The sequence below is a fragment of the Puma concolor genome, chromosome E4, assembly GCF_028749965.1.
Source record: "Puma concolor isolate L17-30 chromosome E4, mPumCon1.1.hap2, whole genome shotgun sequence".
Lineage (NCBI taxonomy): Eukaryota > Metazoa > Chordata > Mammalia > Carnivora > Felidae > Puma > Puma concolor.
Genome location: NC_141683.1, coordinates 16680075 through 16693009, shown reverse-complemented (window position 1 = coordinate 16693009; position 12935 = coordinate 16680075). Strand labels below are relative to the sequence as shown.

The 12935-nt window shown below is 39.7% G+C and overlaps 1 long non-coding RNA gene across 1 annotated transcript; it reads left to right on the top strand.

The window, feature by feature from the left end:
* Positions 1-3543: 3543 nt before the first annotated feature.
* On the top strand, positions 3544-12856 carry LOC147572484 (uncharacterized). The gene is made up of 3 exons (XR_015246138.1): positions 3544-3671; positions 11884-12026; positions 12724-12856. It is a non-coding gene; the product is annotated as an uncharacterized LOC147572484 (long non-coding RNA).
* Positions 12857-12935: the final 79 nt, after the last annotated feature.

The following is a 12935-nucleotide window of genomic DNA, read 5'->3' as shown; positions in this document are numbered from 1 at the left end:
GGTGTCTCTTTCAGAGTCCTTTGGAGGCTTATCTCATGCACTAAATCTACAGACAACTTGTATTATAGCATCTCTTACAATGCCTCATTGTGGGATTTCATTCACTGAATTTTTAAAATAATTGTGGATTATTCAAGTGCGAATGATCATTGTAAAACATCTAAAAAGTAGAGAGCTAGGGGCGCCTGAGTGGCTCAGTCTGTTAAACGGTCGACTTTGGCTGAGGCCATGATCTCACTGTTCAGGAGTTCGAGCCCCACATCAGGCTCTATGCTGACAGCTCAGAGCCTGAGGCCTCCTTTGGATTCTGTGTCTCCCTCTCTCTCTACCCCTCCCACTTTGCTCCATCTCTTTCTCTTTCAAAATTAATAAATACATTAGAAATATTTACCGGGGCACCTGGGTGGCTCAGTTGGTTGAGCATCCGACTTTGGCTCAGGTCATGATCTCGAGGTCTGTGGGTTCAAGCCCTGCCTGGAGCCTGCTTTAAATTCTGTGTCTCCCTCTCTCTCTGCCCCTCCCCTGCTCATGCTCTGTCTCTCTCAAAAGTGAATAAATGTTAAAAAAATTATTTAAAAAAATATTAAAAAAATAAAAAGCAGAGAGCTAAAATAAATAAGTGGATAAAGTCTAAATAAATCATAGAGAATATAATGAAAATCATACATGATTCTCCCACCAGAGACAAAAACTAGTAATATTTTTGTGAATTTCTATTCATGTTAACTCAGGATTGTTCTTTATGAAGTCTGGCTGTGGTTCAGATGTCCACCAAGCTTTACCTCCACTTTCTTTAGCAACAGAATTTCCACCTGCTAGCTAATAGCCACATTAGTGGCTAAGGACTAAGGACTTCATTAGTCCACATTAGTGGACTAAGCCTAAGGACTTCATTTTGCATGTTCTTTGTAGCTCCGTGGGGTCATGTGGCTTAATTATAGCCAATGAGATGGGAGCAGATGTGCTTCTTCTTGGTCACACTTCTGAAAAGGAATGAGTACATCCTCCCCTGTCCTTTTCCCCTCTTCCCTCTGTCTAGGTGTCAGAGAGAACTGGTTCCTTGATCCTCAAAATGGAAGCTTCATGTAAAAGAAGGAAAAACTGCTCCAAAAGCTCTGAATTGCCTCCTTCCGAACTATTTATTTGAGAAGGAGGAAAAAGGTCTGTCTTAAGCTGCTAGATCTAAGATCCCTATGTTATTAAACTTTAGACTATGTTCAATCCAAGGCAGACATCTGTACCAGAAGCGGTGTGCCGCTCTTCCACACCCTAGAGTAGACGGTACTGGCTTAGCAGTGGATCAGGACACGGATTGTTGAGCCCTGGAAGTTGGTTGTGATAAGGTGGAAAGCAGACTGTATGCCAACAAAGCAAATAGTTCTTTATATGGATAAAAGGAAACCTTATACTAAGTTGCTGGAGAGAGGGTAAAACTGAGCACAGGACCAATAAACGACAGACTTTAGGTTTCAGAACTATATCTAGGGAGAAATGGGGAAATATTGGCCAAAGGGTACAAACCTCCAATTATAAGATGAAGAAGCTCTGGAGACCTAGTATACGGTTTGGTGATGATAATTAACGGGACAGTGTTGTATACTTGAAAGTCACTAGTAGAGTCGATCGGAAATAGAAATGGTAAACATGGAATGAGGGAGTGTTAACTAATACTATGGAATCATTTTGCAATATATAAGTGTGTCAAATCAACAGAAATACAGCTTAAACCTACTCGATGCTTTATGTCAATTATATCTCAATGAGGCTGGAAGAAAGAAAAAAAAAAAAAAAGGAGACGCCTGGACAAGCATCCTGTTCTACAAGGCTGTTACAACAATAAACCCACTTTTAAAACAGAATAAAAATACAATTCAGTAACATCACAGGTCGAACAACACCCAACTATAAATTACCTAATGACAATTACAGCATTAACACTGTAATTAGTGTAATTAAAAATTAACACTAAAGAGAAAAAAAAAACCTCTATCTAGACACAATTTGCACTGATGGCTCCTTTCACATGGAACTGACGGGAAAGCAAATTGAATACACCTACCAAGTTGTGGAGGGCTTTTTATTGCCAGGGAAAGCACAACCTGGTTTAAAATGTCTGTAATTGTTTGACTCTTAGAGCAACTCCTGTGCCCCCAAACTGTGCAAACTGTGCAACCCTCAAGGAGGGCACATTTTCCAATGCATGCTTCATACGTGGCCATAAAGGAAAATGGACAAAGGGACCAGAGAAGTAAATGGGCAAAGGAGTTTCTCTGGAGACCAGAACAAGAACTAACCAAGCACATTTTGCAATGCTAATACTTGCTCAGCAGGATTTGATTATTGCTATGGGCAAGTGCCTGCTCTGTGTTCTCTTTATTCGCTTTTCTGAATGAGATTTTTAATTGAAGTTATCTTGTTCTTTCTCCATTATTGTTTAATGTGCAGAGAGAAGGAGAAGATAATTTATCTATTGGTTTGTAGGTCACCAAAACACCAAGAACCATGTACTGACTTAGTGGAAAGAACCAACAAAGAGGTTGGCATTTTAGAAGTAGTAAGTGGATAAGGCTTGAACTGTTATCCAGGGAGGAGATTGTGTGGGTTCTAGGTGTGGTAACAGGAAAACAGATGGCTATTAAGGTAGTCACAGGGGTGGGTTAAGGTCCAGACTGCTAGTTGTTCCCTGATATACATCCTTTCCTTCTTTAGAAATGGAACTCTTGAGGGGCGCCTGGGTGGCGCAGTCGGTTAAGCGTCCGACTTCAGCCAGGTCACGATCTCGCGGTCCGTGGGTTCGAGCCCCGCATCGGGCTCTGGGCTGATGGCTCAGAGCCTGGAGCCTGTTTCCGATTCTGTGTCTCCCTCTCTCTCTGCCCCTCCCCCGTTCATGCTCTGTCTCTCTCTGTTCCAAAAATAAAAAAAAAAAAAAAAAAAACGTTTAAAAAAAAAAAAAAAAAGAAAGAAATGGAACTCTTGAGTTTTAGCTGGGTATATAACCACACTGACAGAGTTCTCACTTCTAGATTCCCTTGCAGCTTTGTGTGGACATGTGACAAAGTTCTAACCAAGCTGGTATAAGCTGAAGTGATGCCACTTCCTGGTTAAACCTCTAAAATCTATTCTGGGCTTACCCATTTTTCCCTGAGATCTGAGAGATGGTGTGGATCATACCGGTCACTGGAGAGTCTGGGACAGAAGTCTTAAGTTGAATACGGCAAGGCAGCTGATCGGCTCCAGGGCCCTTACCTTGGAAGTGAGACATGAAAGAGAAACATCATTTAAGCTACTTTTTCTTCCTTGCAGCATATTAACCTACAATCAAACACTATGGTCTTTTCTAAGTTTTCATCATCAATCATGTTCCAAACCAACACGCACAAAGAAGGATTGAAGAATCCTAATGAGGATTCTTCCTCATTAGAAGGTAGGGGAGGAGAAAGGATTGGAATATTTACAGATTCTTGGTTTTGTTTTTGTCACATACACAGTTAACATGTAGTTTTGTGCTAATTTTGTTTTTTACTCACAGTTCCCCAAGTTACTGAAAAAATACTTTTAGCACCTTTATTCTGCATGACAAATTACTGCAGAATAGTGGCAGTCACTGAACAGAAGTTGACTTTTGTGGAAACGTCACTGAAGCAGTGAGAAGTTGTCTGCACAGATCACTGGTTGGTAGATCATGGGGTCTTTGGGCCAAAGGACAAATAGCATGGGAGAGGCAGGAAATGTTTTAACTGTCTTAATGTAGGCAGTCAAGCTTGCTATTTCCTGAAGTGATGCATAGAAATGAACAATCTTTTTTCTCTTTTTGTATCAACCTTAAACTTAATAAAATTTCTTCCAAAGCTGATTTTCCTAAAGTCTTAATGTTCTACATTATGAGTTTTCATTGTTCTTCTTCTCTGGTTCCATGGTATTTTAGTGGAAATTCGGGAGTTACTAATCTGTCTCTGCTGCTACAGTATAAGATGCACTGAGGAGAAAATTTTTGTCTGTCTTGTTTTTAGCATCATCTCCAATCATAGAAACTGGCCCAGAGTAAGTCTTCAGTAAATATTTGCCTACTGAATAAATGAAATCAATCAATCAATCCTTTAATTTAGGAATCATTAACAAGTTGCCATTTTATGATAGATGCCCCTTCTTAATATTTTTCTCTTGAGTTGATATCCACATATACTGTAAGTAAAGTCAGATGAGTAATATGAATTAGCCAGAAAATTGGGGTGTGAAAAGAGAGTAATTCCACAATCATAAAAACTAAAGGCAGAGTCTGATGTGAAACATTTAGGAAGAAAAAGAAAAAAAAAAAAACTTTGGCCAAATGTAGTATACAGTTACTCATCACTATGTTTTCCTTTACTGATTTCACTAAGCATTTTTTTTTTCCAACGTTTATTCATTTTTGGGACAGAGAGAGAGCATGAACGGGGGAGGAGCAGAGAGAGAGGGAGACACAGAATCGGAAACAGGCTCCAGGCTCTGAGCCATCAACCCAGAGCCCGACGCGGGGCTCGAACTCACGGACCGCGAGATCGTGACCTGGATGAAGTCGGACGCTTAACCGACTGCGCCACCCAGGCGCCCCGTCACTAAGCATTTTTTGAATGCATATTAGATAAGAATGTTCTCAACCTTACAAAAACCCCATAATTTTATAGATCTCAGAGTTGGTATATTAGTTTCTTTCTTTTCTTCTGCTGTAGTGAAAGTTAATGAACATAAACTCAAAACTACCTCACAATGGTCCACAATGAATGCAGACATAATAGCCCAATGTTAAGCACTTTGTGCCCAAACTTGGTCTCCATCTGTCCTGTTTTAAGTCATTTCTACAGCCAAAAATATGAATGAACAAATAGCCCTTCTAAGAATGCTCTCTAGATTAACGGATGTTGGCTTTATCAGATGGATAAGAGAAAGTAAATTTCAAGCTAATGAGTGGTCAAAGAAATATTTTCCCTTCCACTGTTCCTTAGGAACAACATTTAAAATACCAGGGAGAATGGCATCCGAAAGCTCAGGTCATAACATCTATAATCAGAGAAAGGAAGTAGTGGAGATATTATTCCTTAATGATGATCTTGTTAATTAAAATCTTCATACATATCCAGATTGAGCCATCCATGCATAAGGCACTGTGATAATGCACCCTTCTAATCCACGCTAAAGTTTGTAACAGGTCATCTGTCTACATTAATCATAACCTTTTGTTTTTAATTTCTCAAAACTTTTTAGCATTTCTTCACCAACTGTCTCTACCCAAATATTAAAAAATTTACTAAACTATACAAGTTCAAAGACAAACTAATTCACATGTAGTATTTTTAAAGATGAAAAATATTAAGCCTTGGATTAAATTGAAGAATTTAGAATTTGGGATTTATGATTGCCTAGACTTGGGATCTAGAATGTCTCATTTAACTTCACGGTAGCCAATAAGTCCTAGTTTTATATAGACCAAAGTGACCTTTTGAGCATCACATTGATGTAAGTAGAAAAATACTCTTGAGCTACAGTATTTTCTGGATAACGTTTGGTGTATTCCTGTGGACAGCTCTCAGTGGTGTCTACAGGTTTTCACTCAGCACCAACCCCAGGACAAATCGCTGTGTTAGCTGTCTTTGTTTCAGACACCCCAGCAACCTCTCTCTTTGCCCTGTTCTCATTTCGTCTTAGCCTTAGGCCCTCAGTATGTGCAGTTTGTCTATCAAAACCTGCTCTCCGGAAATAATCAGAAGCACATTCACACTAAAGAATATTCGACACATAGCAGTTTCAAATGTGAGCTATTTCAGGTCGTTCTGAATTTAAATGCACAAAAGTCAAAAACATCAAGTTTGTACTGAAATGCCTACAATATAATTTCAGTTTTCAGCAAATGTTATCCTTGCCCTTCCAGGCCTCTTGCCCCTGCCTGCCCCTCCTCTCATTGGTGGGAGGGTCAAGTGTCTGGGTTTGTGTTTGAAGAGTATGAGGGTGTGGCATGTCCATATATGCATGTGTCTGTGTCTGTGTATGTTAGGGACATGTGTGCATGTCTGTATGTCTGTTTTTGCAGGGTGTGGGATATGAGGGTGTGTGTGTGTTTAAAGTTACCGTGAACTTGAGGGGAGGGCTTCTTAGACACTTGCAATCACACCATGTAGATCCACCACCTTTGTATCTTATAGTTTGTTTTAATTTTTTTTAGGTTTACTTATTTTGAGAAAGAGAGACAGAAAAGAGGGAGAGAGAGAGAGAGAGCATGGGAGCATGCGGGGGAGGGGCAGAGGGAGGGACACAGAGAATCCCAAGCAGGCTCCATGCTCAGCACAGAGCTGGACGTGGGGCTTGATCTCACAAACCATGAGATCCGGACCTGAGCCAAAATCAAGAGTCAGATGCGTAACTGACTGAGCCACCCAGGCGCCCCACCACTTTTGTATTTCAAAGCTTCTTCAGTCTTCATATACATCCTGAAAAACAGTAAGAAAATATTTGGCTAATATTCCACATTAGGAAAGATATTGAAAAGTGATGATGCATAAATGCTTCTAATTCTTTTTTTTTTTAAGTTTTTAATTTTGAGAAAGAGAGAGAGAGAGAGAGAGCGCGCATGCACATGCAAGCAAGGGAGGGGCAGAAAGAGAGAGAGTGAGAGAGATGGGGAGAGAATCCCAAGGAGGCTCTGCAGAAGCAGACACAGGGCTCAGTCGTGGCCTGCACCTAGATCAGGGGTCAGATGTTTAACCGACCGAGCCACCCAGGCACCCCTAAATGCTCGTAATCCTTAAAGGGAATAATTTTGAAATTCTTCGGGCTCCTTCGTTTCATGTCATCAGGTCTACATCTTGTGTGAAACGGAACAAGAGCAAAAACAGCTTTATTACCTAATATTTCCGTTGTAATTTAAATTCACTTCTTTCAGTACCAAATTCTTGGGATTAGTAACTTCCTCCAGACATTTCAAGAGAAAACGTTTGCCCCTGCCCTGTTCTCCCCTGCCCTATTTGAACTTTGCAGTTGCTGTGCCATGTGGAGCCCTCTACGGGACACCGTCCCTCCAGCCTAGACCTCCTTCTCCGAGTGCCCTCGTAAACAGGTCACCAAGCGATGTCTGTCTGGTGTGTGTGTTTGGGAAGCTTTATCAGCGCAAGCAGCCGTGGAAATGCTGATAGACCTGTCAGATACGAAGGGACTGTCACAGAAAATGTAAGGAGGTCCGTGAGGGACTGGCAGCTCTGTGGGCTCAGCATTCACCTCAGAAAAGAAGAAGGACATGTTTATGATTTTCTCATTAGGTGTCACAGGCAACCCAAGCTCTTCCAGAATATAGGAACATATTGAGAAGTAGGTGTTCAAATTTTAACCAGTAACAGCTGAGATAGAATATAAGGAGAGATGGGCACCTGGGTGGCTCAGCCAGTTAAGTGTCAGACTTCCGCTCAGATCGTGATCTCAAGGTTCCTGGGTTTGAGCCCTGTATTGTGTTCTTTGCTGACAGCTCGGAGCCTGAAGCCTGCTTTGGATTCTGTCTCCCTCTCTCTCCCTGTCCCTCCCCCGCTCACATTCTGTCTCTCTCTCTCAAAAATAAGTAATAAACGTTAAAAAAAATATTTTTAAAGAAAAAGAAAATAAAAAGATGGCAGAGCAAAAGGCACACAGTAGAAAGAGTTTCAGATTAAAACGACTCTGGATTTAAATCTGGGATCTTCCATTTACAGGATGGATGACCTTATGCAAATGATCTAACTTCTATTAGGCTCAGTTTCCTTATCTGGAAAATGGGCATAAACATTGACTTTACGCAGCTCTTGGAAAGGACACATTAGGTAATATTTTTAAGGAACTAACTCAGGTACCTATATTTTTAGGCTTTCTTTTTTTGTTAAATGTTTATTTATTTGTTTTGAGAGAGACAGAAGGCAAGCAGTGTAGGGGCAGAGAGAGAGAGGGAGAGAGAGAATCCCAAGCAGCCTCCATGCCCAGCATGAGCCCAACGGGGGCTTTATCTCACGACCGTGAGATCATGACCTGAGTCAAAATCAAGAGTCAGATACTTAACCAAGTGAACCACCCAGGCACCCCTACAGGTTTTCAATAAATGATTGAAAATTATTTATTACTGGACGACAACCACAAGTTGGCAGCCAACATTCAGCTTAGTTCTCTGTTATCATTGCCGTCATGAGTTTTTCTCATCTGTGTTATTGGGTTTTTGTCTGTTTCTTAAATTCTGTGGCTTATTCATGTTTGTATTCCCAGGTGCTACTGTACTATCCTGAATATGATAATAAAAATAACAAACTTTACTGGATATAATTTGCCAGGCCCTCTTCTAAGTACTTTAACTTTTTAAATTCTCACGAGAATCCTACTAGGTAGTTACTACAGTTATCCTCATTTTGATGATGAGACATTACCTAAGTTGTCCATGATCACGGAGCCAAATAAATTTCAAAGCCTGGATTCCAAACATGGACATCTGGGGCCAGACCCTGGCTTTAGACCAGCAGGCGATTACACTGGCGAGGAAAGGAAATCCAAATAAGGTGGAGGGTGCCACCCAGTGATAAAGCCTTTGAATAGCAGTGAATTAACCAGAAGTCTGAGGAGATGGGAGCAAGTTACACCAGGAATCCAGGCAAGAAGGCTCCAGAGAGAGTGGTGCCTGAGGTTGAACAGCATTTGATGACACTAACAAACTGAGCCTGAGATGGGAGTTTTAAATTTGGAAGGAATATTTGATTTACTGCATTTGTTTACTTGGCATCTATACCTAGACCGCTGATTAAAAATGCTTTGAAAATAGGTACTGTCACCATGAACCAAAATACATTTAAAAGAGCTGACAAATAGATGTTCCAGGTATCAGTGAACTGCCACCATGCAATGCCTCATTTATTTCTGTGGCTGCAGGAAGCATATTAAGTAACAGTAGATCTCGTTTTCTGATCGAAAGATTCATTAAAGCCACTTGGCATTAGACTCCGGGAGGTACTTAATATGTATTGATTAATAATTAATGAATAGAAGTGTGAGTGGGTCAATGGGAATGAGGCTATCGGACAGTGGTGTAAAAGCGATTAGACACTAAAATCCGGAGCCACTGCTGTGACCAGGGAAGTGTTTAACTGTTCTCTAGTGAGGAAGTTGTTTTCTGCTCAGGTACTGTCAGCAAGTTATTCGGTCAGCCTCAAAGCCAGAAGCTCATAAAACATGTCTCGGCACCACGGTCCTTCTGGAATGGCTTCAATATGAATTGGGAGCGGGAGCAAGGCAGAGAACTGTAGCATCAGAAACCAAAGCAGCCGTTCCCTGATACTATGGAAGTCACGGCAGGCATTTAAGAAAATGCACCCTCTGGAGAAATACAGTGAAATGGAGAAAATAAGATTTAGCTGTTAACAGTAACATGGACCTTGTTACACATAAACATCTGTTGCCTCTCAGAGAGCTTTGCCCGGGTCAGTTAGTCCTCATGTTGACATTAGCATTCTTAGGAATATATTGAGCACTTACCTGTATCTGACACATCAGGTGTCTTCCCCGAACCGTTCTCATTTTATCATGACAGATATCCTGCCATATAATTATCCTAGATGAAGAAACCAAAGTTCAGAGAATGCAAGTAGTCTGACTAAGGTCACCCAGCCCAGAGTATAAAAATCAGGATTGGGAAGTCCCAAAGACTCTGACTGAATAGGCATTCATCGTACAGGTACTTGGTAAATGCAAAAGGCAAAATATAAGGGCAAAACTTGAAGGACGATAAAGGGAAAGACAAAGAAGGAAAGGGAGGCTGGGATAATATCACTGATTGTTTGCTGATAAGCTGAGCACAGTAGTAGAATATAGGGAATCCAGAGAAATGTGTATCTAACCTGTCCAGAAATCTCCTTCACTGAAACATCTAAGACTTCCAGTAAGACTTTAGAAAAACCTGGACTGCCATCCAAGGATAAATTCTCTAAGGAGAGTCTGAACTACTGATGAAAAAAAAAAAAAAACGATTGGAATATCAGCAATAATGATACAAATTCAACATTTGCACTAACTAATTACCTACCTACCTAAATAAATAACTACATAAATAAGGAAAAGAAACTAGAGCCCATAATACTTCTATAAAATAAATTTGGGGTTGGGCATATATTTAATCCAACCTGGGAAGTTCACTTCTGTGAATCTGTTCAAAGATATGCTCTTTAAAACTAAGACATTTTTCCTGCATTAAAGTGTTTGGCATAATTTATTTATAATAGTCTGTGAAGATTACACTTAAAAGGAAAATGTTTATAATTAACATTGGCAGATAATACATGGAGCATCCAGTTAAATTTGAATTCCAGATAAGCAACAATTTTTTCAGTAAAACTATTTCCCTTGCAATATTTTAGACATACTTACACACAAAAAAAAATTCAGTCCATCTGAAATTCAAACTTAATAGAGCATCCTATATGTTTTATTTGCAAAAGGTGATAGTCTTAATTATGATATAATGTTAAGTTGAAAGGAAGCAGGATACAAAATTTTATATACAGATGGATTTGAGATAGGTTTTAAAAAATTCATCATTTGGTATTCTTACATTGTTTACCTTTAAAATTTTTTTTCTTACTTCCATTTATGCTTTAATTAATGTTTTACTATTTAAACTTAGTGAAAATTTCTTCTTGAGAAAAAGTCCAAACCCACCAGTATTTTGAAGGTTATACTTACAGAGTGGAAGACCCCTCTCCATGGGACAGTTAACTCACTGAATAGGATCTTTACTGCTTTTTAGTAGTTTGTTAAATATACAATGAATGAATTTGTGTGTGTGTGTGCATGTGTGTGCGTGTGTGTGTGTGTTTGCGTGTGTGAAAGAGAGAGAGACATGTATATGCAGGCATTTATATGTCTCTGTGTATATGTGTGTGTTTGTGTATGTATGTAGACAGAGAGAAAACAGATTATGCTATAGTAATTCTAAATATAATCACCTTTTGTCAGTCCTATCTTGATCTCTAGATACTTCAGTTATGGGCATGGAAAGTAGCATTTCTCAACTCAACTCCAATCATTGAAAGAAAAGGAAACTCCTAGTGTGATTTTAGGCCAGGTTCTCTACATGCAACAGGAGGGAATATAACAATGTAACAAACAAAAAATAACAGCAACAGAAACTGCCTTTCAGTTGATCTCTGGGAAACAAGCATGCTAATTTGTAGTCTCTCCACATGCACACCCGCCTCATTATAACCCACTCTCCACACTGCAGTGGCCAAAATGTAAACCTCTGCTTAAAATCCTTCCAACAATTCCATCACTCTCTGCATACAGACCTCTTCTTATCACAGCCTATAATTAGGGTGACTCAGGGACCCAGTGGCCACCTGTTGTTTCAGTGTAATCATTGGTAGTGCTTCCCTTTTAATCTCAAACGCGATCCAGTTTGACAATAAACTACATAGTTACCCTTCCCTGTTCTGGCTCTTCTCTTTTCCCACCCTCTTTACTCTGAGGCCATCACATACTGGTGTCCCATTCTCCCTTGTAACTCAGAACCTCTTCAAAGGCTCTCTCTGCTGCTCTGAAATACTCTCCTGCCCCCTACTGCTGCCTCCTCCCTGCCCCGCCCTGCTAATGCCTCCTTAAAGCGATTCAGCATTCATATTTTAGTTCAAATATCACCTTCTTTCCAGACAATCTATTCTTTTTCCCCTAGACTAGGTGTAGTTCTCCTATTATTTATTCTCATAGCACCATACACCTCTCCACTCATCACAGAGTGATAAGACATCTATTTGCAAGATTATTTGATTAGTGACAACATTTTCTATCTTACTGTACGTTCCATGGGCATAGGGACAGGTTGGTTTCTTATTGCTCGTTTCTTTTGTTTTGTTCAAGCCATTGTATCCAGTCCCCATAATTGTGCCTAGTATGGTATTGGGGCTTGATGATTATTTATTGGACTAATGACTAAAGGTGCTGCACAACCTTTTGAAGAAAGAGCACACACGACCTCACCTATCTCAGTATGCCACTTCAAGGTGACGCATCGTGTTCATCATCAAAGGGCTCATCATGTTGGTTTGACTCTTTGTGAGGTTATCAGCCATTCGTACTCATTTCCTATATCTGTCATTTCAAACACGTGTGTGAAAACAGATTAAAATTATCATTTTTTTGTTTAATAACTAGAATACATTTACAACGCAATTAGCAAACTCATTCTGCCTTTTGTGAACATCTCTTATTCCGCCCAATTCATGTTAGCTTGTTAGAGAATAGAACCTTCACATACTGCTCTCTTTACTAAAGCACTTATATCTTAGTTCTACAGGTAAATATATAGTTAATGTTTAATAATTATCCCAGTCCTTATGTTTCTGTGTCTCCAGATGCTTTTGCCAACTAGTTTGGTTTTAAATAGTGTCTGGTGGTCTTTGATTTTTCTCTCTTTATGTTCTATTTTTATGGAAAGATCCTGGAAGATTCAAACTTTGCTGCAGTCACCAGCTTCTCAGATACCCTATATGTTTAAATTCTGTTGCATGTCCAGTGCCCAGCTCCCCATGTATCCAATGTTACATACCCCATCTTACATAGGTTGTTATGAACTAATCAATGAAAAGTTTAAAACATAATAATAATAATATTCTTATATATATATTATATAGTATACATGTGTTAAGTGCTTACCATGTGATAGACAGTCTTCTAAGTGCCTTCCATGTATTAACTCAGGTCTATATCAAGAGGACCATAAAAATGCAAAATGTAACAGCGTTTCTAAAGCAATTATCTTGGAACAAAGAAAAGTCATTATGAAAACACAGATACTGTGCTTTGGGGGAAGAATGCCAAGTCCTTGGTTCAGAGGGAGAGAAATAAGGCAAGTGAATGATTTTAAGTACATTTTACACTTCGGGTTCATGCTAGGTTTCAGGATGGTTAAT